The sequence below is a fragment of the Pinus tabuliformis genome, chromosome X (assembly GCF_031772625.1).
Source record: "Pinus tabuliformis cultivar Carrire ecotype Pingquan chromosome X, CPIR1, whole genome shotgun sequence".
Taxonomy (NCBI): Eukaryota; Viridiplantae; Streptophyta; class Pinopsida; order Pinales; family Pinaceae; genus Pinus; species Pinus tabuliformis.
Genome location: NC_142308.1, coordinates 535,993,491 through 536,020,654, shown reverse-complemented (window position 1 = coordinate 536,020,654; position 27,164 = coordinate 535,993,491).

Genomic DNA, 27,164 nt, shown 5'->3' with positions numbered 1-27,164 from the left:
GATATGCCATAGTTTTGTAATGAAGACTATTTATGTGCTAAGAATCTTGTTATATATATTTTTAATATATATATGTTTAACTCTTATATATATATATATATATATATATATATATATATATATATATATAGATATAGATATATATAATAGTCTATTTTTTGAAAAGTTTTATGCTTTATTTATTGATCAAATTTTTCTAAAATCTTGTAGGAATTGATTGATGATGATGGCTAACTTCCACTGAGACCAAACTTTGTTTTATCAGACCTAAACAAACCAATTATTTAGTTTGATTTAAGATTTATTCTTATCCTCAAAAGATTTGAAGAGAAATCTCCAAGCTCGCTATAATTTTGACATCCTAAAAGGCTAGGAAAGTATGTATTCCAACAAACATTATACAATCTAAGTGTTCCTAGGGAGTTTGAAGGTGGTGAGTCGATATATTTAAGTTTAAGCAACACAAATCAAGGTTAGATGACAAATTTTTTGGCTCGAACAAACTGTTATGCTTATCTTCCATTTAACAACCATTTAATTCATATAACTAGGTTAGTAAATTTTCAATAAAAATATCCTTATCCAAAGTAAAAAATTTAAAATGTGTAGAATTGAATTGAAACCCATATTTTTTAAGTGCTTAGTCTAACTAATGAACAAAATACCTTTTTCTTGGCATTTTCTAGTGAGGATCCATGATATTTTGAAGGATTGTCCTTTTAACCCTATGATTTCACTCTAAACTTCTATTGAGAAGGGGTAGGTGATAAAGAGATGATGTATGGATTTGATACTTTCTTTGCAAGATAGAATCTATGTGACCCCTAAAACTTCCTTTTTTTAGTAAGACATCCTAAGTAAGAGCAACTTCCTATTTTGTAAGACATCTAAATTCGGAGCTTTGTTCATGTGTAATAGCCAATGTGTAATAACCACATATGAAACTTTACCTGGGCTAGAAAAAAAATCCACAACTTTTTTCTCCACAAGCGAGAGGGAAGAGAACATTTTCTTACATAATGGATATGTATCCTTCTTTTGAAGAGTAGATGCCTGAATTTGAACTAGAATAAATTTTATTTAGAAATTTTTACAGGGAAGTGTGGGAAATCTGATATAATTGTTCCATCTAGAAACGAAGGCTCCTTTTAGATGTAACTATTCATTCATTATACATTACTGGAAACCATCTCTCTCGGGATGCTTGTACAATATTGAAAAATCATGCTTATTGAAAATTCATGCTTAGTTTAACACAAGGATGAGGCCCACTATGAGAGTTTCATTTTGAGAACTACCCACCCAAGGATATTGCCTAGTTTGGCAGCATGCCCCATGTCCAATAGGTCAAACTCAACCATTGCGAACAATAAGGTAGGCATTTACGATGGATTTCCATATAGAACTTGAGGTAGATGATTTTGTAATAGATATTATCAAGTTAGACAAAGAGGTGGGATGAATATATTTCTGAGCAATATATTTTGCCCACAATCCTTGCCCCAAATATGAGCCGCAAACAACTTTTGGATACTACAATATAGGTGAACTAATTTGGATGGTAGAGTATATGTGAACAACGTAAGATATTTCCTAGTTTTCATTGTAAAATGTATTTGTATTTATTTTTAACTTAGAGTAATTAGAGGGTGAGCTACTTGATTTTCTTAAGAACTCCTTTAGAAGTCCATGCCAGAGTAGCCAAAAAAATTGGGAATTTCTTTAATAATTCATTTTAATAATTAATTCTATGATAGGAACCTTTTAAGTCGGCTGAGTCATAGGAAACACTGTGTAGATATTCATTTTTCAATTTTTGCTATCATCCAGACCTAATACTATTTTAAATAGTTATTTCACTTTGAATTTTTTGTTCGTCTGTGATGTTACTTTCACAATAGCTGTTTGTCAATGTTTTTGGTTTCGGTCAAATTGGATTTACTAGGCAATTATTTTCATGTATTCAAGCGTGAGGGACTTTTAAATAACATTTTTTAATTTATAATGTGCAACTTATTTATGAACACCTTGATGTAATTGATTAGATACACTCACCAACGTGGGAGACATTTTTACATTTTTGATTCCTTATAATGTGCAACTTATTTATGAAAACCTTAATGATTAGATCAGAATGGCAATTTGGTGAGTGCAATAATAGATATAGCCAAGTGCTTTAGACATGGACATTATGGAGGTTTTCTTATTTATTATTCTATTTTTACGTTTTCGATTTTCTAAGGTTTTCTGGGTTAATATATTTACATTCTTGATTTTATTTTATGAGTTTTGAATAGCTTTGAAAATGTTTTCTCTCTTTAATGTTGTTTTAGTTCATCACTGAGTTGAGTTTAGGTTGTGGCAGCACCCAATAATGTATGGAAGAAGATGTACATTATATTAAAATGTGATCATTATATTCGTATCAAACTTGATAAAGTTTGGATTTTTAAAAATTAAAAAAAAATTACTTTTCATTTGAAATCCATTTTGTTATATAAATTAAAACTAACTTATCTCATCCTTTAATATATTAATATTAATATTAATATTTTTATGTTATATATTTTTTAATTTATTTGTTAAAATATTTGCTTATATTTTTTTATATATTGTAGTTAATTTTCAGAAAATACTAGTGACCATTCTTATGACTAATTACATATCAAAGATTGAGATTTATTTCAAAAGCAGGTGTTTCGTTTCTTTTTTTAAACAAATTGATTGCTTTAAAAAATTTCATGTGAACAAGTGTCATGAAATTACTTATGGTTTTTAGCCATGGTTTTCTGCTTTATGTTTTGATCATATTTGTCTAGAATTTTGCAGGAATTCATTGATGATGATGATGATGATGATGATGATGATGATGACAAACTTCGGTCTACCTAAAGAAACAAAATATTTAGTTTTACTTAAGATTTTATTCTCTATGGTCAAAAAGTTTGGAGAAAAAGCTCTCGAGCTCACTATAGTTTTGACATTGTAAAAGGCTAGGAAGGTCAGTATTGCAACAAAGATTGTGAAACTGAGATCACAATTTTGACAAGTGATTTCTTCACAATCTAAGTGTTCCTAGGGTTTTTGAGCATGGTGAGTCTATATATTTAGTCAAGCTTAAACTACACAAATATGGGTTTGATGAAATTTTTTTTAGCCAGATTCGAACCAAAAACTTGCTGAAAACTCCAAAAAGGTCGCACATAATAGATATACATACATACATATATATATATATATATATATATATATATATATATATATATATATATATATATATATATATATATATATATCTGTGTGCGTGTGTGTGTGCGTGTATATATATGTATATGTATATGTATATGTATATGTATATATAAAGTTATGCTTTAGTCATTTTTTATAAGTCGATTTTTCTTGGAAAATTTAGATTCATGATGAAGTGTTATGCTTATCTTCGATTGTGTTTTTAAGTGCTTATTCCAACTAATAAATAAAATACCTTTTTCTTGGCATTTTCTAGTGAGGATCCATGTCATTTTGAGGGATTGTTGTTTTAACCCTATGGTTTCACTCCAAACTTCTATTGAGAAGGGATAGGTGATAAAGAGATGATGTATGGATTTGATACTTTCTTTGCAAGATGTAATCTATCTGGCCCCTAAAACTTCCGTTTTTGTAAGACATCCTAAGTCAGAGCAACTTCCTCTTTTGTAAAACATCTTAAGTCAAAGCTTTGTTCATGAGTAATAACCACATATGAAACTTTAACTTGGCTAGAAAAAAAAATCCACAATTTTTTTCTCCACGAGGGAGAGGGAAGAGGACATTTTCTTACATAATGGATATGTATCCTTCTTTTAAGAGTAGATGCATGAATTTGAACTAGAATAAATTTTATCTAGAAATTTTGAGAAGTGTGGGAAATCCTAACAAAACTTATATAATTGTTTAGGATTGATATAATTGCTCCATATAGAAACTAATATTCCTTCCAGATGCAACTATTCATTCATTATATACTACCAGAAACTATCTCTTTATCGAGATGGTCGTGCAGTATTGAAAATTCATGCTTGGTTTAACACATGCATGAGGTCCACTACGAGAGTTCCATTTTGTGAACTACCCACCCAAGGATATTACCTAATTTGCAGCTTGCCCCATATCCAATAGGCCAAACCCAACCATTGCAAACAATGGGGCAGGCATTTACGATGGCTTTCCATATGATAGAACTTTGGGTAGATGATTTTGTAATGTATATTATCAAGTTATACATGGAGGTGGGATGAATATATTTGTTAGCAATATATTGTGCCCACAACCCTTGCCCCAAGTATGAGCCACCAACAACTTTTGTATACTAGAGTATAGGTGAACTAATTTGGATGGTAGAGTATATGTGAACAAAGTAAAATATTTCCAAGTTGTCATTGTAAAAATGTCTTTGTATTTATTTCTAGACTAGAGTAATTACAGGGTGAGGTACTTGATTTTCTTAACAACACCATTAGAAGTCCATGTTGTAGAAATTCTCATTGTAGATCACCTGATAATGCATTATACTAAAGCAAAATACTCGATCTACTTCTACAACCAATTTAGCAGAAGCTTAATCGAACATGAGCAACATCAATAAGAACAAATATAACTGATAAGAAGGAATCAATCACACATAACACAAAATAATTTACCCGGGGAAAGCCTCAGCCTAAAACCCCATCTTTGTATTATCATACAAGTGGAAATATAACCAGCATTACAAAAAGAATCAGCTCAAAAGCTATCCTGCTCTCTCTGTAATACCTCTGATGCTCATAGATAGTCAAAGGCCTCTATCTAATGTTTGGTCTACCCTCCAAGCCTCCTATTTCTTTGCGCAATTCTGATTGGGGTCCAGTGCAACCACATGTGAGAATTTGCCTCTTCACACACTCACCAACCTCTGATCTAACTGCATAGTCCTGAAGGAGATAAATCCTCATCATGGATGAGCTTCCTTTATAGGAAAATTATTCATCCAACTGATAGTACATTGTCCCTTCTCTGATCTCAACTGGGTCTCCGTCTGAACTGACATGCATGAGTTATTCATGAGAGAATCTTCAGTTATCTGAAGTGCAACAATTACATGCAAGAATGGATTAACTAACTGAAATTACTTAATTTAAACAATTGTTTGAATCAATTATAATTGGACTTTACTCAGTTAACTGAGCCAACTAATTACTAATCAAATTAGAACTCGTCCTTATCTCTTTAACTGATGGATAAATTCCTCAATTAATAAATAAATTGTTGCATGTCCTCACATAGACTTCATGTTTGATTTTTCAAAACTGATTAACTAATGGAAAATTAATTAATTTATTTTCAAACAAATGTTAAGTCAAATTCAAATTTTACTTCCTAATTTTAGTTCAGGGACTCACTAAAATAGGAATCCATCCTGAACTACTATTTTTAGTAGTGTTATTTTTAGCACTTCTATTTTTAGCATTTCTTGTTTTCATTTTCAACACTCCCTCTCAACAAGAAAGACATTCAACTCGAACCCGATCCTGTACCTTTGGAATGTTCTACATGCAACAATTCTACCAAGTGTGGTTGCTCGAGCAACTCTTGGAACAAAAAAGCTCTCCACTGACCTCTCTGTTGGGCTAGAAACATACTCTGATGTCGAAGCTCTACCTGCTACTGACAAGTGCTCCCTCTCTGACCTCTGAGCTATTGCAGCACTCCATTCATCTCGCACCATTTCACACCACTCTATGCCATATTGCACTGTTGCAACACTCCTATGCCTCCTACATTGTTATAGCCTACTAGCTCTACATAGTCCTAGTACTCCTACACTGTAGCTCTCTCTACCGTTTCATCCACATTTGTCTGTACCTGATCAGTCAGCCTTGATACCCCTCATCGTGGCTTCCGTAGTAAGGTCTAATCCAAGAGGTTGGGTACCTCAAGGAGCCTACCTCTATTTCAGCCTTCTTGGGACTATCACATCACATCGCCCCACCTCCCACCTGGAGGTATGGCTGCATGTGATCCCTATGCCCACCCGACTCGAAGTTACCCCCTACTGGAGGTCTCTGCATGAGTGGATGTCTCCACTATGTCTCCTCTCACCTTCCCTAGTTGTGGCTGCTCCACAACCTCCTAAATTTGCTTCACCAATCGTGGCTCATCCACAATCATCTCAGACTTCTTCTAGCACTGCATGTTGAGAGGTAATGTACTCTCCCTCTCAACCACCAACTCTCCAACCTTTGCCTTGCCCCTCAAGGCTTTGCATGCATCTTGTACCTCAAGTGCATACAGGTTCTTGGCTAGCACACCAATCTCTTTCATCTTTCCTGCCGTCATGAAATTTTCTAAAAAAGGAGCTGATTTTAAATTAGCGATATCACCCTCATTCGAACTCTAATTCAGCCGATTTTTTTTTGAATTTAGGTATTTTTCCACAAGGAATCCAAATATGCTATTTTTGCTGAAAATTTTGTACGAAATTCTTCATATCTGCTCTGTAAACACTCGGCCCAAAACTCAAAACTTTGAAATCTCCTCTCAGTTGTTGGCATTATGTTTTCTGGTATGACTGTATGTTACAGATGATGTACTTGATGGCAACTCCAGTGGTAAGGCTCTCAGTTTGTTGAAAATTAAGAAGGACGCAGGCAATCGGTTCAGAAAGTGCGTCCCCGCAGGTATACCATGCAGAAACCGCGTCCAGGGACGCCGGCCGGCCGTTCAGGGGGTGCGTCCACCCAGTGCACACATTTCAAGACAGAGAAAAGCACGTGGGGGTTTCTTGTGTTGTATCTAGCCGACGGTTTTTTGTTTCTATGGTGTCGGCTCGTGGTATTGTTCCATGTTTTGGGGAGGAGCTTGCCTATATAAAGCAAAGGAGTTCATTTGGATTGAGCAATTGTCTTGGGTTGAATATCTTATTTGGTGAGATCTAGTCCAGATCTAAGAGGGCGAATCTTCTAATGGACTGTGATCTCTATGGCGCATGATCAGATCTGTAGATCTGACTGTTTGGGTCTGTCCTGAAGTCTTCATATCATTTATATCTGAAGGGTCGCAGGTTCAGTGAAGGGAAAGTGCGCCGGGACGCAGGTACTGTAAAGGGCAAGTGCGCCGAGATGCAGTACAGTAGAGAGAGACCTGCGTGGGGACGCAGGGCGATCAAGGTTCAGGTGCATCTCTGAAGCAGAAGGACGCGGCGCGATAGTGTTTTCAGGTGCGTCTCTGTAGCGAAAGACGCGGCGTAATAGTATCTTTGGGTGCGTCCCTCAAGAAACAGAACGCAGAGCAGTCAAAGGAACAATGTGTGGGCACGCAGCGGAGCAGAAGGATATCTGCGTGTGGACGCAGAGTAGCAGAAGGTTAACGGCGTCTGGTCGTAGGCCACAGAAAGAAAAACTACGTCTCTGTTTTAAGATGTTCTGTTGATTGAATTTCTCTGTTGATAAGGTGTTCTGGGTTAGTTCTGTTAATGCTGATCTGATATCTGTAGTGATCTATATCTGTTATGTACTTGTTGATCATCTGATGCTTTATGAAAAGAAGTAGGGGGTTGTAGCTCCCTTCCAGGAGTAGACTGGAAAAGAGAGAGAGAGAGAGTTGTAGCTCTCTGCAGGTTGCAGCCTGCGTACTGGTAAATGACTGCACCAGTACAAAATCATTGTAAAAGAAGTTTCTAAATTGAAAGAAGATAGAGACATATTGCAGCACGTGGTTTTCACCCACATTGGGTTTCCACCTTACATCTTGTGTTCTTTGGTGTGACTATCTGTTTTTCATGCTCATTATTTTATGGTACTGACATGCTAAAATAATTCAAAGATCAAATAAGGAAGATTTATTAAATTGCTAGATAATACTGATTCACCCCCCTCTCAGTATTATTTCCAACAATTGGTATCAGAGCAGGTCCTTCAGAGAAGCTTGATCGCTTGAAGGTAGATCGTTCATCATGAGCAACTACGAGAGAGAAGCATCAATCAGGCCACCGATTTTTGATGGGACAAACTTCAATTATTGGAAGGTAAGAGTTACTGCATATCTTCAATCTCTTGGTACAGAAGTTTGGGACATTGTAGAAACAGGCTATGCTTTTCCTTCAGCTACTCCTACAGATCCAGCTGAGAAAAAGAAGTATGAAACAAATGCAAAAGCAGTCAGTACTCTATTAGGAAGTATATCCCAAACAGAATTCATGAAGGTAATGCACTTCAAATCAGCAAAAGAGATATGGGACAAAATGGTCACGAGCTATGAAGGAGATGAACAGGTAAAACAAGCTAAACTTCAAACTCTCAGGATTCAATATGAGACTCTCAAGATGTATAATGATGAAAGTGTGGCTAATTATTTTCTTCGGGTAGATGAGATTGTTAATTGTATGAAAAATTTGGTTGAAGAAATAAAAGAGGCTATAGTAGTTCAAAAGATTCTAAGATCATTATCCCCCAAGTTTGAATCTAAAGTATCTGCAATGGTAGAAAAGGAAAATCTCCGTGTTCTCACTATGTCTCAGCTACATGGAATTCTAACTGCTTATGAAATGAGAAAGGGAGGTCCATCAGACAGAAGGGAAGCTGCTTTTAAGGCATCAGGCAAAGAAGATTACTATGAAGCAAGCCATGTTCCAGAAGAAGAGGAAGAAGAATCAAATTTTGTCAGAAATCTTCAAAGGGGCTCTGGAAGGTTCAGAGGTAAGCTACCTTTCAAATGCTTTGCTTGTGGAAGAGTAGGTCATTATGCTGCAAAATGTCCTTATAAGGATAAAGGAAAGGAACCTGCTAGATGGAACAAGAAACAAAGTGCAAATAAGAAAAGCTACTACACCCATGAAGATAGTGATGGCTTATCAAACAGTGATGAAGATGAACAAGGTAATAAATATAAGCTGTTAATGGCATTTGAAGATGATGATTATGAGGATGCTGTAGATGTGGATAATCTCTATGATGAAATTACTAGACTCAAGAGATGTATAGAAGAAAAGAATGTGATCATTGATACTCTGCAATTTCAAATTGATGAAAAGGAAAAACATCTTGAAAAACTAGAAGGTGAAATTGTTGGTCTCAGAAAAGAAATTGAGAAAACAAAAGCTATTAATCTTAAGTTTGTCAAAGGATCTGAAACTTTGGATGAGATTATCAATGTGCAGCGGTCTCCTCTAAACAAGACAGGTTTGGGCTATAATGGAGAAATCTCTCAAGCATCCACCTCAAAAAGTTATCTTGATGCAGCAAGAAGAAATGAGCAGAAGAACAATGAAGATAATCAGGTAAAGCAGGGACGAATTACAAATAGAAACTATCAGGGACAATCCATCTTAAGGGTGAACAAAAGCTACAACCAGCCACAGGTAAAATCTTCTCAGTTTGGTCCAAGAATAGATGAAAATAGAAATTACAATCAGTTGGCTGGTAGATTCAATAACCGCAGAAGCTTCTTCAATGGACAATGCTTTTCTTGCCATTACTTTGGTCACAAAGCAGCTCAATGTGTTGCATATAAAACAATCATGACTAGGGAAGCTCAAAAACAAAGAAGTATGACAGGGATTACAAAAAGGACCTATAACAACTTTTCGGCTCTTGAAAATGAAGTTGAATGTTCTATTTGCAATAATTTTGGTCATGAAGATTCTGAATGCAGGAGCAGGTTTCAGGAGAAAAAGGAACAAGAAAGGAAAAAGGAACAAGCCACAAGCACCAAAACATGGAGAATAAAGGAACCTCAAACAAAAAGATGTGGGATAGCATTTTATGCAGAAGGACAGGAAAATCTATGGTACATTGATAGTGGATGTTCGAAACATATGGCAGGTGACAAAGAAATACTTGAATCTTATTCTACTTTAGAAAAGGGAAAGAAAGTTTCTTTTGGAAATGATACTCCTGCAACTATAAAAGGAAAAGGTATTGCTCCTTTAAAAGAAAAGGTCAAGGCTGGAAATGTTTTGTATGTTGATGGATTGAAGCATAATCTACTAAGTGTTAGCCAGATGTGTGATCAAAAAACCGAGGTTATTTTCAGATCGAATGGATGTCTTGTTTGTGATCTTGATACAGGTAAAACAATACTCAAAGGCAAAAGAACTCCAAATAATCTGTACATATTTGAAGAAGGACAACAACAATGCTATCTAAGCAAGGATGAAGAGCACTGGTTATGGCATCGAAGGTTGGGACATCTAAGCTTCTCACAAATAAGGAAAGCATGCAAATATCAGGTAGTTCGCGATCTTCCAGATATCAAAATTCCTGACAACACCATATGCAGATCATGTCAGTTTGGAAAACAAACCAGGACTAACTTTCCAGAGAAAGAAGGATTAGCTAGCATGCCTCTTGAGCTAGTACATACAGATACATGTGGTCCATTCAGGAAAAGAACACCTAGAGGAGAGGAATACTTGATATTATTTATTGATGATTTCTCCAGGTTTGTCTGGTTAGGACTTATGAAGCACAAAGATGAAGCATTCGAAAAATTCAAATCCTTCAAAGCCTTGGTTGAAAATGAATCAGGTCACAAAATTAAGTGCCTCAGATCCGACAGAGGTGGGGAATTTACTTCAAATGAATTTTTCGATTTCTGTGATGAACATGGGATAAGGAGAGAATTCTCTACAGCTAGAACTCCTCAGCAAAATGGAGTTGTTGAAAGAATGAACAGAACAATCCAACAAATGGCTCGTGCTATGCTTGATGAATCAGGAACTCCCGCAACTTTCTGGGGTGAAGCTGCACATGTTGCGGTTATTATTCTCAACAAGACAAATGTCCGGGTGAACAGCACTCAAACTCCTCATGAGCTCTGGAGTGGTAAAACTCCTTCGGTAAAGCACTTCAAAATCTTTGGGAGCAAATGCTATATCAAGAATACTGATGAGCAGCTTGGCAAACTTGAACCTAGAGCAGATGAAGGCATTCTTCTTGGCTATTCTCCACATAGCAAAGCATACAAATGCTACAATAAAAGACTTGGCAGAATTGTTGACAGCATTGATGTAGTGGTTGATGAGAAGGGATATATTCCTAGGCAAGTACATCATGAAGATATAGAAGAAGATGAAGGCTACCCTCAAAGACAGAATAATGAAGAAGAAGAACCCCAAGGAGAACTTCAAGAAGAACCAGAGGAGCAGACAAGAATAGAAGAGAAAACTCCATCCAGATATGTTCAGAAGAATCATCCAGAATCTCAGATTGTGGGGCAGAAAGAAGCAGGTGTACAAACAAGAAGAACAGTTGCAGAAGCCTCAAGCTATTTGGCATTACTCTCCTCTACTGAACCACAAAATGTGAAAGAAGCATGCAAAGATGAATGTTGGGTGAAAGCAATGGATGAAGAACTTGAGAAAATCGAAAAGAACAACACTTGGGAGCTGGTTCCTAGACCAAAGGATAAGAATGTTATTGGAACAAAATGGGTCTTCAAAAATAAATTGAATGAAAATGGAGAAGTAATTAGAAACAAAGCCAGACTTGTTTGTAAAGGGTATGCGCAGCAAGAAGGAATAGACTTTGAAGAAACTTTTGCTCCTGTTGCAAGACTTGAGGCCATCCGAATGTTCCTTGCTCTCCTAAGTTTTCAAAACTTCAAAGTATTCCAAATGGACGTGAAATCAGCATTTCTGAATGGAGACTTGGAAGAAGAAGTGTACATTGAACAGCCAGATGGGTTCATTCTTGGAAATGATCCAAATCTTGTATGCCGATTGAAAAAGGCTCTCTATGGTCTCAAACAAGCTCCAAGGGCTTGGTACTACCGGTTGGACAAATATCTTCATCAACAAGGTTTCTCAAAAGGTTCAGCAGATAGCAATCTGTATATAAAAGTTGAAAATGACAAATTGCTAATACTTGTTGTGTATGTAGATGACATTATTTTTGGCAGCATTGAAGAAGCTATGAGTCAAAGCTTTGCCTCGGTCATGCAGAAAGAATTTGAAATGTCCTTGCTAGGAGAACTGACATATTTCCTTGGTTTGCAAATCCAACAAAAGGAAGGAGGAATCTTTTTATCTCAAACCAAGTATCTCAAGCAGATTTTGAAGAAATATGGCATGGAAGATGCAAAACCAGTATGTACACCCATGGTCACAGGATGTAGTCTCAGTGCAAATGATGAATCTGCAGCAGTACATCAACCAACCTACAGATCTATGATTGGAAGTTTACTATATTTGACAGGTACCCGACCGGACATCATGCATGCAGTTGGAATAGTTGGAAGATTTCAGGCAAATCCGAAGGAGACTCATCTTCAGGCAGTAAAGAGAATTTTCAAATATCTTCAAGGGACTCAAAATTATGGCTTATGGTATCCTAGAGATACAGATCTTACTCTTCATGCTTATACAGATGCAGATTGGGCCGGAAGCGTGGATGACAGGAAAAGCACAAGTGGTGGTGCGTTCTTTATGGGTTCCAGACTGGTATCTTGGTTCAGCAAGAAACAGAGTTCGATTGCCTTGTCTACAGCTAAAGCGGAATATGTTGCTGTTGCATCTTGTTGCACTCAACTCCTTTGGATGATGCAGACTTTGCAGTATTTTCAAATCACTTGTACACCACCTATCCCCATCTTATGTGATAACACAAGTGCAATCAGCATCTCAAAGAATCCGGTCATGCATTCAAAAACCAAGCACATACCAATCAAGTACCATTTTCTCCGGGAACAAGTGCTTGAACAAAAAGTCAAGTTGGAGTATGTTCCTTCCAAGGAACAAGTTGCTGATATTCTTACCAAACCATTGCCCAGGGACACGTTTGAATACCTCAGGCAAAAGCTGGGGGTTGTTGATGCATCATCTTGTTGAACCTCTTCTTATTGGTGGTACAGGCTCAGGGGGAGCACATAATGCATTGTTGGCATTATGGAGAAGGAGATCTTGGAAATAGCTGCAATATGTCTCTATCTCTTTCATGGTGCTGCGTTGCTGCAGATCTGGTTCATATTCAGGGGGAGCATGAGCTTAGGGGGAGCATACCCTTTGCTCTTGATGTCAAAGGGGGAGAATGAAGCTGAAGTTTGTGAGGTTGCCATCAAGTCCAAAGGGGGAGATTGTTGGCATTATGTTTTCTGGTATGACTGTATGTTACAGATGTTGTACTTGATGGCAACTCCAGTGGTAAGGCTCTCAGTTTGTTGAAAATTAAGAAGGACGCAGGCAATCGGTTCAGAAAGTGCGTCCCCGCAGGTATACCATGCAGAAACCGCGTCCAGGGACGCCGGCCGGCCGTTCAGGGGGTGCGTCCACCCAGTGCACACATTTCAAGACAGAGAAAAGCACGTGGGGGTTTCTTGTGTGGTATCTAGCCGACGGTTTTGTGTTTCTATGGTGTCGGCTCGTGGTATTGTTCCATGTTTTGGGGAGGAGCTTGCCTATATAAAGCAAAGGAGTTCATTTGGATTGAGCAATTGTCTTGGGTTGAATATCTTATTTGGTGAGATCTAGTCCAGATCTAAGAGGGCGAATCTTCTAATGGACTGTGATCTCTATGGCGCATGATCAGATCTGTAGATCTGACTGTTTGGGTCTTTCCTGAAGTCTTCATATCATTTATATCTGAAGGGTCGCAGGTTCAGTGAAGGGAAAGTGCGCCGGGACGCAGGTACTGTAAAGGGCAAGTGCGCCGAGACGCAGTACAGTAGAGAGAGACCTGCGTGGGGACGCAGGGCGATCAAGGTTCAGGTGCGTCTCTGAAGCAGAAGGACGCGGTGCGATAGTGTTTTCAGGTGCGTCTCTGTAGCGAAAGACGCGGCGTAATAGTATCTTTGGGTGCGTCCCTGAAGCAACAGAACGCAGAGCAGTCAAAGGAACAGTGCGTGGGCACGTAGCGAAGCAGAAGGATATCTGCGTGTGGACGCAGAGTAGCAGAAGGTTAACGGCGTCTGGTCGCAGGCCACAGAAAGAAAAACTGCGTCTCTATTTTAAGATGTTCTGTTGATTGAATTTCTCTGTTGATAAGGTGTTCTGGGTTAGTTCTGTTATTGCTGATCTGATATCTGTAGTGATCTATATCTGTTATGTACTTGTTGATCATCTGATGCTTTATGAAAATAAGTAGGGGGTTGTAGCTCCCTTCCAGGAGTAGACTGGAAAAGAGAGAGAGAGAGAGTTGTAGCTCTCTGCAGGTTGCAGCCTGCGTACTGGTAAAGGACTGCACCAGTACAAAATCATTGTAAAAGAAGTTTCTAAATTGAAAGAAGATAGAGACATATTGCAGTAGGTGGTTTTCACCCACATTGGGTTTCCACCTTACATCTTGTGTTCTTTGGTGTGACTATCTATTTTTCATGCTCATTATTTTATGGTACTGACATGCTAAAATAATTCAAAGATCAAATAAGGAAGATTTATTAAATTGCTAGATAATACTGATTCACCCCCCCTCTCAGTATTATTTCCAACAATATACTATTCTTCCCTGATCACCTGTGCTCTGATAACACGTAGAATTTTTCTACAAATCAACTAGCTCTGATACCATGTAGAAGTTGTCATTGCAGATCACCTGATAATGCAATAGACTAAATCAAAATACTTTATCTACTTCTACAACCAATTTAGCGGAATCTTAATAGAACATGATCAACATCAATAAGAACACATGTAACTAATAAGGAATCAATCACACATAATATAGAAGAATTTACCCAGGCAAAGCCTCAACCTAGAACCCCATCTCTGTATTATCATACAAATGGAAATATAGCCAATATTACAAAAAGAATCAACTTGAAAGCTATTCTACTCTCTCTGCAATACCTCTGCTGCTAATAAACAATCAAAGGCCTCTATCTAACCTTTGGTTTGCCCTCCAAGCCTCCTATTGCTTTGTGCAATTCTGATTGGGGTCCAGCGCAACCACATATGTGAATTTGCCTCTTCACACACTCACCAACCTCTGATCTAACTACGTAATCCTCAAGGAGATAAATCATCATCATGTATGAGCTTCCTTTATAGGAAAAATATTCATCCAACTGATAGTACGTTGTCCCTTCTCTGATATCAACTGGGTCTCTGTATGAACTAACATGCATGAGTTATTCATTAGAGAATCTTTAATTATCTGAAGTGCAGTAGTTATATGCAAGAATGCATTAACTAATTGAATTTATTTAATTTAAACAAATTGTTTAAATCAATTATAACTGGACTTGACTCAGTTAACTGAGCCAACTAATTACTACTCAAATTATTACTCATCATTATCTCTTTAACTGATGGATAAACTCCTCAATTAATAGATAAACTATTGCATGTCCTCACATAGACTTGATGTTTGATTTTTCACAACTAATTAACTCATGGAGAATTAATTAATTTATTTTCAAACAGCTGTTAAGTTCAAATTCGAATTTTACTTCCTATTTTAAGTCCATGGATTGACTAAAATAGGAATCCATCATGAAATGCTATTTTTAGCAGTGCTATTTTTAGCACTTCCATTTTTAGCATTTCTTGTTCTCATTTTCAACACATGTGAGAGTGGCCCAAAAATTGGGGATTTATTTAATATTTAATTTTGTAATAGGAACCTTTTAGCTCGGCCGAGTCATAGGAAGCACTAGGTAGATATTCATTTTTCAATTTTTTCTATCATCCAAACCTAATACCATTTTAAATAGTTATTTCCCCTTAAATGAAAACCTCGGTATATTAGACCATTTGAAATATCCCTAGCCTAGATATTTACAAGCATTGTGCATTGGATATTGTCATGTTCTTCCATACCATAGAAGAAAAATGAGGATTTTGATTCATTAATTACCATTCCTATAGCCTCACAGAAAGCATCTAGACCTAAGTTTACGGCATATATAAATCTAAATGATCCTTCACAGAAGATGAAAATATCATCCATAAAAAGGAAAATTTGGAAGTGTCCATTGATTTCCTAAAGGAATTCCTTTGAAGAGGAGATGAGAAAGGGCATGTTTTATAATTTTATTGAGACATTCTACCACCAGCGGGAAGAGTGGAGTATAAACAAGGAATCTTTGTCATAACCCTTGACTTAAACTGACAATAGGGGCAATTGTAATGTTCATAATGAGTGTAAAAGAGGCTAAGGACTTAAAACCAAAGATCCAAGCTACAAACAAGTGGTGAAAGCAAAAATGTAGTAGAAGAAGCCTTATATATAACCAATTTACCCTATCGAATGCCTTGATAAATCCACATTTAGAAAATTTCCTTGTGATTGTCGCTATTAATAATGTGGAGTCCCTCTGGAGCTAGACCAATTGCATCATGTATTTGATGACCCTGGAGGAAGCCAAATTATTTATGGGAGATGTTGCTCGAAAGAATTGTTTTAGGAACTAGGCTATGATTTCAGGTATGATGTTGTATATGGAGTTGCCCAAAAAGATAGGTCTAGAGTGATCAATGGAGGAGGGGTTATCTTTGAGATAAGGGAAATGAAATTAGTGTTTAAAGGAGCTAAAAGAGTCACTCTTGATATGGAGTATTCCACCCCTTCCAAAAAATCCTCTCCAATAAATTTGAAGTAGCCAATATAGAATTTGATAGGAAGACCATCCAACCTAGGAAATTTTCCTTTTTGGAAGCTATGAATGGTGGATCCATGCTCCTCTATTTAAGTTTCCTCCTTTAGAGCCCCATTGTCTCGTTCATCCACAAAATGAGCAAAATATGTTTCCACTCTTAGAATATGATCTAATTTTGTTTGCCCAACCCCTCTATAGAGATTCACAAAATAATTAGTACTTTCCTAAGTAATCTCTTAGAAGGTGGAAGATTAGGAACCATCCTCCTTAAATATATACCAAATTATGTTGATGGATTTCATGTGATTTACATAGTGGTGAAATAATTTAGTGTTTTCATTTCATACTTCAATCAAGATGGCCCTTAATTTCATCCTCTCGTACTTATCTAGGTAAATTTTTTACTTATGGGCTTCCAACAATTTTACTTACAGAAGTTGTTTTTTTTTAATCATTCCAAATCACTTTCCTCGAAGGGCCCCAAGAATAGCTTTTAAAACCTATAGAAACTTGGAGTTTGATTCATGTTATTTATTTTCCAAAGTGATGGTAGTTGCTTCTTCCATTTTTAGATTTGATTGAAATTGCAGCAGGGAAGGTTCTCAATCATTTTTAGAGAGAGGGATCCATACATTTCTTATTCCTTGTAGGATAGATGGAACTTTGAGCCAATGAGGGTTTAATTTAAATAGACTAGAAGGCTTTGGAGGAGCTTGAGTAATATTAAAGAGAAAAAAACATTGTTCTAAGGTTCACCTTGAACCAATCTACTGTCACAATCTGAGTCTCTCATCTACCCATTATGTCAAAAATAAAAATTGATTAAGCCTCTTGGAAATCGTTTTGTCTATGGCCCTATTATCTGACCATGTAGGAAGAATATTTGTAGGATGAATATCTAAAAGAACAACCTAATATATCTTCCATGCATAAAATCATTTAAGGGACTAATATTGGAAACAAATTTCCAACCATCCCTTCACCAAAGTGAAAAATTTAGATCCCCCCAATGATCAATGGATTGGAGAGGATGATTGAAAGAGAGAAAATAGCTTCAAAAAATGGATCCGTTTGCTGATAGGGGCCATATATGATTAAAATTAATAATTGGAGGAAAAGGTCTAGAGAGAAAACATAAATATCTAAAGAATTATTAGGTGACAAAGCTGAATGAAGTTGAAAATCTAAGCTCTTCCATACATAAACAAGCTGACCAGACCTCCTATCTACATCTAAGGAAAAAAATATCAACCTAGGTAGAGGGTGCAGGAGGGAAGCTTCCTAAGTCCCCTCCATAATGGTTTCATGAAGTAACAAAATATGCAACAAATTGTTTTTAATGAGCCTTCGCAACACTATTCTCCCCGTAGACTTCGATAAATCCCAATGGTGATATGGTAAAACCTTCAAGAGGCACAGCTCCGAGGGTCGATGCTCTAAGACACCCATTTAGAGAGCGTTTTATTCCCACCCTAAATTCTCCTCGTGTATATTTCTGAGAAAAAGGTAAGAAATACTTTCGACCTCAACCTACTTTTGTACCCCAATTGATCACTCAAATCCCCAATAACGGCTCTAGTGCCCTAGAGACCTCTCAAGACTCTCATATCAAGGTTGCTTTATAATACGAACTTAGACTGAACTCACTGTTTTGCTAGGTTGTGGGGAAGAAATACCACAAGGGGAATGAGGGGGTGAATTCTTACAACTCCCCAAGGGAACAATGTGAGACAACGATCACTTCTAATCTAGAAAGGTGGGAGATGATAAACTAGGTGTATAAGTATAGGGTAGTAGCAAATCAAAAACATCATGTTGAATAGGAGTATTTGTAAAAATAGGAAAATGAGAAAAATGGTGGGGATTGGGTGACATGTCATAGGGAGATGACAAATTCCCCAGGGCCAACTTTGAAACAATGTCTCTAGATGTTACATACATAGGTACAAAATAAAACTTGAATACAACTTCTTCCTCTACCTCATTTTCATACTACAATTTAGAAGGGTTGATGGGGGTGAGAGACAAATTTCTAACCCATTTCTAATACTTACGAGCCATTGGGAAATCAGAATTTAGATGGCCATAATAGTGATAATGGATGCATCTAGAGGGGACACCTTCTTAGTCCAACGACTACATTATTTACCTTTGAATATTATGAATATGATGTTCTCCAAGACCATAACTAGATTTGAGATGACTAATATTCAAGACATGCCTATCTGGCCTAAGTTTGAAAGGAATATTCTAATTCAAAGAGGAATCCAAATTTACTATTAATTTCCTCAAATGTATCCATCATTGAGAGAACCTAAGAAATACCTAGAAGCCTGACCCAAGTCAAGATGATCTTCATTATTTTAGTGTGGGAATCAAGCTTAAGGCTCCAATTATTTTAGAAATAGGACCCACAATCCCAAAAAAAATATACCATGAAGATATTTATGAGCATCATTCCCGAACCTAGAAATACAAACCATCCATCCCCATGCACGAATCAAACATTACATGATATATCCCAATACTGTTGCATTTTTTTCTATGTCCACCTACTTAACCACTTAGTCAACATGCATTTACTAGCTAAAACATCCAACAATAACTTCCTATGCTATCTTCCTAATCTTCTCTGGCTGCACCACTTTGCTGGACCAAGTTGGTTTCTACATGTCATGTCCTCATTTTTCTTTTCCTAGAGACTCGTTGATATATATTCTAGAAACTTGGAGATCTATCTGAGTGTTTAAAAGGAGGGGGAGGAGATCATTTGAGACATATTTGAGTATTTTTCTTCATGTGGAGAAGTTTGGAGAATTAGTTGTTCCCAGCTTCATTAATAGCACCATGTTCGAAGCCCTAGGGTGATTTCAGTGAGAGTGGGCAAGAACGCTTCTATCACCGTAGTGAATTCATTAAAAATTCACATGAGTGTTTATTGGTTTCAACTTCATTTTGAGAGGTTAGGCTAGGTATAGTGTTGCAACAAACATATTTTGAGACTATATCTAGTTTGGAGTAGTTGTTTGATATTCGAAGCTATTTCCAACTATTTCATATTTCCATGTACTTCTATTTATTGTTAATATAATAAAGTTGAGATTAATTGCATTTTCCTTGTGTTGTGCTCCACAACGACCCCCCATTTCATATCATTTTTATTCTCAAAACTATAATATGAAATGGGTCCCTTTTTATTTTAATTGGTATCAACTTAGTATTATTCAAAAAGGTCCGAAAATAAAATGAAAATATTACAAAACCTTTTTGATAAACCAATCATTTGGTCTTATAATATATAAATGATTAATATTTTATCATTGCGATAAAGGGATCGCAAGATCGCATGTCGCAATGACAAAGGAGACATAACTTAAAGACCCATTGGTTTTCCCCGACGCAACAACACGCAAAAGGCTATTGGATATCGGCAATAACGAGTTAGCATAACAAAAGCCCCTTTCGCTCCAATGCGATGCGATAAAGTTCCTTTTTCCCCGATGCGATGCGATATCGCTATCGGCGATCGGGGATGTACCATGTATGCTTTTCAAACTGCTCAGTTAATACTCTCGATGCGATGCAATTTCACTATCGGCAATCGGGGATTCCAAAAGGAACCAATATAACGATTTATGTTTTGCCCGATGGCTGATTGCGATAAAGCCAAAAGCGCGAATTTCAAAGAAATGTTAAAGCAAGGATATTACGATTAATTCGTATTAAAGGCCTTATCTTCCCAACAGTGATTCACCTGCGCTCAACCACCAAAACATCCAAGGCACGCTTAAACAAATCATTCGGCCAATAAATGATATGATGGGCATTTAAAGGATTGGCAGGTTTTAACGGCCATTTAATGAAATAGTAAGTCTAAAAATCTTTTCACAGATTGTATCCTCGGCCACTTTAAGTTAATCCTTCACCGTGCATTCATCAATATATCTCGCTCATATTTGGTTTGCGCTACCAATTCTCTGTATTACGTTCATTTTCACTCCTGTGCAGAATTCTTCTGAAGCAATAGATTCAAGCAGAATGGGGAAGAAGTCTAAGAAAACTGCAATCTCTTCTGCTTCGCTAGCTACAGGACAACTCATCACTGATCCAGGAACTAAAAGAAAAGGATTGATATCCGACACTACATGTCTAGGACTCGGTAAAAACTACTTGGGAAAGTACTTATAATTTGATTGAGGCCAAAGAACCCGAGGTGACAGCAGTACAAGCCACAGTAGATACCACTCGAAAATCTGATGCTACTCTAAAGGACTTAGCCGACTCTTTCCTTCATCGGATAGCAGCTCGGGAACAAATTCTCCCATATGCAGATGTAGTGAGGTGGGCAATTGAGGAAATCCCAATCACAGACAGAACCTTTTGCACCAGAGATGGGAGAATCTTCGGTTCATTTCAATCTAATGATTTGAGGCAAATGTATCATTTGCCTGTACCAGAGTAGAAGTATGACAAGGCATTTCTGGAGAAATTCCGAGATGAGAACGAAATTGAATCCGAACCCATTCGGGATTGGAGGCAGAATCCGGAAAAACACAAGCATGAATCTTCGGGTAAGTACTCTATTGATTCTCTATGTTCTCCTTATTGTTATGCTGGGATAATGATGTGTAGATTGTGGGGGTTGCATGATTCCGCTAATTTCACTATAGAAATGGTTCCTTTGATGGAAGCAGCGTGTAATTGGGCAACTATACTGTCAGACAAGCTAGCAACAACAGTTCTTGGTTTTAGAAGCAAAACCTGCATCACTGAAAGGCTTATTCCCCCATTCTACTACAGTGCTTATATCCTGGACACCCTATGTTTTAATTCTGAATTTCTCGTGCTTAGATGGAGGTGGGCTTCACAAGACCCCATGCCCATTCACATATACCATGAGAAGTTGTTGAAAACTTATTATAAGCACCATTTATACCAAGTTTGCAATGGCTTTATATTACCCATTCATTACTCTATTGTTGATAAACCCGCTCCCAAGATTTCCTACCAAGCAGGGGTCGATTTGACATCCATAGGAAGATGGTTCGGAGAGGAAAACTTTACTTATATAAGAATTTTCGGCAGCCAAGCCAAACCTCATGTCCTTCCTTTGTACATTCCCGATAAACTGTTGGCTAGGGAGATAGCCTATCAGATTATGTCTGAAGGAGTTACACAAACTCTAAAGAAAAATAAGGAACAGGTTTGGCCCTCTTTTCCTCTGAGATGCGGTGTCTACACTTTGCATGATTTTAAACATGCAGAGAAAGAAGTTGAGAAGATGAAGGCATTAACTCTAGCAACTCTCCCTAATAGGTGATTTGATCCAAAGAAAATCGCCTATAATGCACTTGAACATGCCAAATTGACAATGTTTGATCGTAAAGAAGATAAGTTCGATGACCTGTTCTCCTCAGCTGAGTCAATGTCCCAAGTTAAATCGCTGGCTAGAATGGAATGCAAAGATGATGGGTTAGTTGAATTCAACAGACTTAGAGAACAGAGGTTGCAAACTCTGCCTCTAGATCTATTAGCAACAACCCCAACAACAGAATCAAGCGAGCCTGAACAACGACTTACTAAGGAACCTCCTGTTACATCCAAATAACAGGAAGAAGTGCATATGAAAAGACAAGAGGAAACCTAGACGAAAGAGCAGGAACAAAGGAGCATAGAGGTGAATGTAGCTACTCAAATTGACTTGAAATTGCTCCAGGAATGGCAACAATTCGACTTAATTATCAGCAATCTTGAGTGCTCTAAGGAAGCCGAGACATCAAAAGCTGCTGATACATAGGAGACAACTTCAAAACAGGTTCCAAGTGGAACCAGCGGCCTACCCAGTTCGAAAGAAGTAGAGATAATCCCAAAGGATCCCTCCGATCAGATTATTTTGCAAATAGAAGAAATCCCTCCCTTAGATGTCTTCTATAGCCCAAGACAAAAAGCTGTGGTAAAATGACAGAGGAAGAGGAGAAGGACTGCTCAACCTTCCCTATTCCCAGAACAAACAGTGATGGGCAACGTGGTGTGGAAAGAAAAATTTGACCCCTCTGATGACCTAACAAAACTATCACAATATGCTGGAGCCTATTCGGCAGCGACAATAGACAAGGCATCAGAGGTGAGTATTTTATTAAAAGCAAAAGACCAGGAGATATTTTCACTACAAGCACAACTATTAGAGGCACAACAGAAGGTGGAGCAAGCAGAACGGAAATTGTTAACACAACAACAAAAAAATAATCAATTGACTAAAAAATTACAGGAAGAGAAACAGAGGGTTGATCACAGTGCAGTCCAAAAGCAGAAAGAACTGTCTGAGGCATTGGCACAACTAAAAGCAGCGAATGAACAAATGCTGAAATCAAAAGATGAGAAAATTGCTCAACTATCAGCCCAGCTAGAGAAAACAAAGAATCTTCCACAGCTAGCTAAATTCAGAGCAGAGGCATTACAGATAAACAAGGCATTAATAACACAGATAAAGCTTTTATGTCAACAAATTGCCCAAGCGGAACCATTATGGGATTTGACAACATCAATAAGTCAAAAATTGGAAAAAGCTAGAACAGACTTGGATCAAGCCGATGAAACATTAACTAATTTTCTTGAGTGGCAAGATACCGGTCAGGGACAGGTGGCTAATTTACCAAAGATTTTAGAATCACATAAGGAGATATTATTTACAGAATGGCAGTCCTAATTAATGAAAGTAGAGAGAGAAATTTCAAGATGCAAATCAACCACAAGTAATTTGGTTGAATTGGTTAATAATACTCTCTACTTGTCTAACATGATTTCTCAATGTTCTCCAGGTAAATTGACAGTGGCTAAAACATTGGAGCAGTCATGTTATCCGGAACTAGAGAAAAATGGGAGATTAATCGCAGGAATTAACAGTTTGACATGGGACACCTATTGGTTCTTCTTAGTCAAACCATATAGCCAAAGATCCGCCCTCAAATGCCTTACAGATGCAATCAGGTATATCACTCCCGATATACAGGATGCCACCTATGCTGCCCAACTGAATTCTCGCCTCAAAAGACCACCCAAAGTGGAGCCAATGCTTGCGATATGCTAGCTTATGTTTAAAGGCAAACAACCTAAATGATGATTCATGCCGCCGACTGCCAGATTGTTGTGAAGGAGATATTCAAAATCAATTGATACCAATTAAGTAGGATTTCAGTTTCATAGGTAGTTAGCTTAATTAAGTATTTATAGACCCTTTCATGTATTTGGAAAGGGTCGTAAAGTTTTGTATATGACTTAAAACCTGAAGTTGCACTATTGTACTTCAGGTATATTCTTTTATAAAACTGGACCAATCATTCTGATTTTGACAAAGAAGCTTTTATGCGAATGTGCACTATTGTCTTTGTTTGAAAGTATTTCTACGTTGGAAGAAGAATTTCAAATAGTGATTGATATTGGGAGTGATAAGTAGCTCATATGGTACTATTATCTATGTCCGAATTCATTCTTTTTATATGAATTGTCATTTGGTCGCTTTTGCTATGATCGGATATATGTATGTGTTTTAACAACATCCTTTATTCCTTCCACTATTGGATGTTTACAGTATGCCTTTCTTTTGATCATATATGTATCGATGATATAAATGATAAGTGTAGCAATATTGTGTTGATCACTTTGTTTAACAATTTAAACAAAGTAATCATTGAATGAATAAATATCCATGTTTATTAGATAGAGTCGTCTATATGCCTGTCAATAGACATAGATTATCAAGCGCTACATTTCAAAGAATAATAGTTCCCGGGATTAGTAGTAGTTCTTTTATTTTTTACTGATAGATTAATTTATTCGCCTATCGTTAGATTAGATAATCAATCGTTCATCCACCCCTTTTATTCATTATTGGGAAACTAGTCCCATTATACCCAGTCAGAGCCACCATTCCAAACGGAAAAGGAGTTGTATTAAGGTCCCAACTGGGTGGTTATCCTCCAATGTTGATACAACGATTTTCGGGGCATCAACACCTTGTTATCGTCATTTCCCATTATTTATTGTGTTGTAGAAATTTCATGAATTTTTCATAGTATAAATATTGTGTATTTCTCGGCTATATTTGTAGATTAAAAATATTGTTGGAAAATTTTACTATAAATTTATGGTGTTTTATGCATGCACTTTATGGGATAATTTTTTTGTAATGAAATCACCATTATCTTAGCCCAAATATTGCGAAAGCGATATTATAGTGGTATCACCACATGATTTTGGCTAATTGTGGGTTAAAGTCAAAGTTGTTGTAATGTTCCTAACGGATAATGGAGAAAACATTAGGGGTTAATTTTTTTATCTATTTGTCGGAGAATAATTGTTGCAGTTGATTTCTCAAAGTGTTTAAGAGAACATATTGGATGCAGTAATTTTGGTTTGCAAGGCTAAAATTAATAATATTACTGAGAAAAAAATATTTTAATGCGTTGAAATTATTTTACTGGGCTGAAATAATTTTGTTGGACCAAATTTAGTAATGCTAGGCCAAATTTATCTTGTCAGGCAAAAATTATCTTATCATGCCAAATTTCTCTTGGTGGGTTGAGTTTCTCTTGTTGGGTCAAATTATTTTGTACTAGTTGAATTTATTCGTGAAGATATTATTCCTTGTTATTATTAATAAATTTGGTTGGGGTTCATATTGTGGAATTTTTCAATAAAAATTGTGATTCACTCACTATCTAAATTTTTGTTGGAATTTATTAAAATTATGACAAAATTAGTTCTGGATATTTTTTGAGTAAATTTTTAAATTTTGTTGGGACTGAGAAACTCACACTAAATTAAGGATATCCAGAGAAGTGAGAATATGCTGAATATTTTTATGTGTTTCCTCGATTTTATGATAGGAGTTCGTGGTTAAAATTTCAAAATTGTATGGGCTGTATTCAGGTTGTAAATCAACATTCCTTCAAAATTTCATTTTATTGGTAAACAAGTTAATTCACACCACTTGGTGGGCTTGATCTTGGCTTGATGGTAAGCCAAACCAATTCTCATTTTTATAGTTTTACTGTGAGGATCTCCAAGATAAATTTTCAAAATTTTCTTAGCAGTTTGAGTGTACAAACATCCAGTCTTCTTCAGTAGCAACAACAATATTTTTTGGGTAGTGCATGCTACCTGTTTGCACCATTTCAATCACTTGGGTATATTTCATTTAGCCTGGGTTTTGCTTCTTATAATTATTTATGTTGTGAGTGTCTCCACTTTATTTTCAAAGTGGTTGACAAAAGTACTACTTTCTAACTATTTGTTAAAATTTCTCATTGAAAGTTTTTGATATTTTCATAGTTAGTGAGAGATTATGGTGAGTCTACAAGAGGTGTTCATATAATATTCAAACTTACGAGGGTTGAGTATGTCCTAATGTGAGAGGTCTATGTATTGAGTTAACTAGTCACTATTGTGTACTTCTTGATGTACTTATCATCATTAAATTATGGATAAGTTTATAGAACTCCTGAATAAATTGAAAATATTGAATAATATAGAATATGCAACATTGGACAAAAAAACCAAGAGAACAACAAACCATTCTCAATAGGGGTTCATGCCCTTCTTTAGCAAGATTGTGTCCAGGATGTGCAAAATGGGCTGAAAGTAAGACAAAATATTTACATTTGGGACATATTTGAAACACATGAGTGCCACAAGGATATTCCTTTCCAAGCTAGATGAACTGGATGCACTCCTTTTCAAAGTAAACTAATTAGAAGGGAAGAAATTATTTTGGGTTCTAAAACCATCTATCCTTATTCACATAAAACATATGTTCTTGGAGAAACATTATGAGGGGATCAAAATTCCAGTAGCGTCATGAGACTAACCTCACCTATACCTCCTTATAACGATGATGTTATGAGGATAGTTTTCAGACTGATAGTGGAAACCTTTTAGGATTTGGAAAAGAGTGAGGGCAGTATATTTGGCAAGAGGCAATAGATTATAGATGTAGAATTTTGTAGAATTTTTCCTGCAAATCAGCTAGCTCTGATACCATGTAGAACTTTTTCTACAAATCAACTAGCTCTGATACCATGTAGAAATTTCCCACCTGTAGATCAACCTGGTAATGCAATGTAGTAAACCAAAATACTTTATCTACTTCTACAAACAATTTAACGGAATCTAATCAACCATGAGCAACATCAATAAGAACACATATAATTGATATGGAGAAATCAATCACACATAACACAGAATATATCACTGGGGAAAGCACCAGCATAAAACCCCAACATTGTATTATCAATCATAGGATTTATATAAAGCCTTAGCTCTCACATAGCTAGCCAGCTCTTATTGCAATCCTCTTGGATGCTCATAGGCAATCAAGACTTCTGCCAAGCCTTCTCCTTTGCCCTCTAAGCCTCCTATTTCCTTGCACAGTTTCTCTTGGGTGATCCTCTTATTACGAAGTGTAACATTGATCTCTCACAGTAATCTCACACCCTGTAAAACTGCACAATCCTCAAGGAACCTTAAATCCTCATCATGGATGAGCTTCCTTTATAGGAAAAATATTCATCCAACTGATACTACACTGTCCCTTCTCTGATCTCAACTGGGTCTCTGTCTGA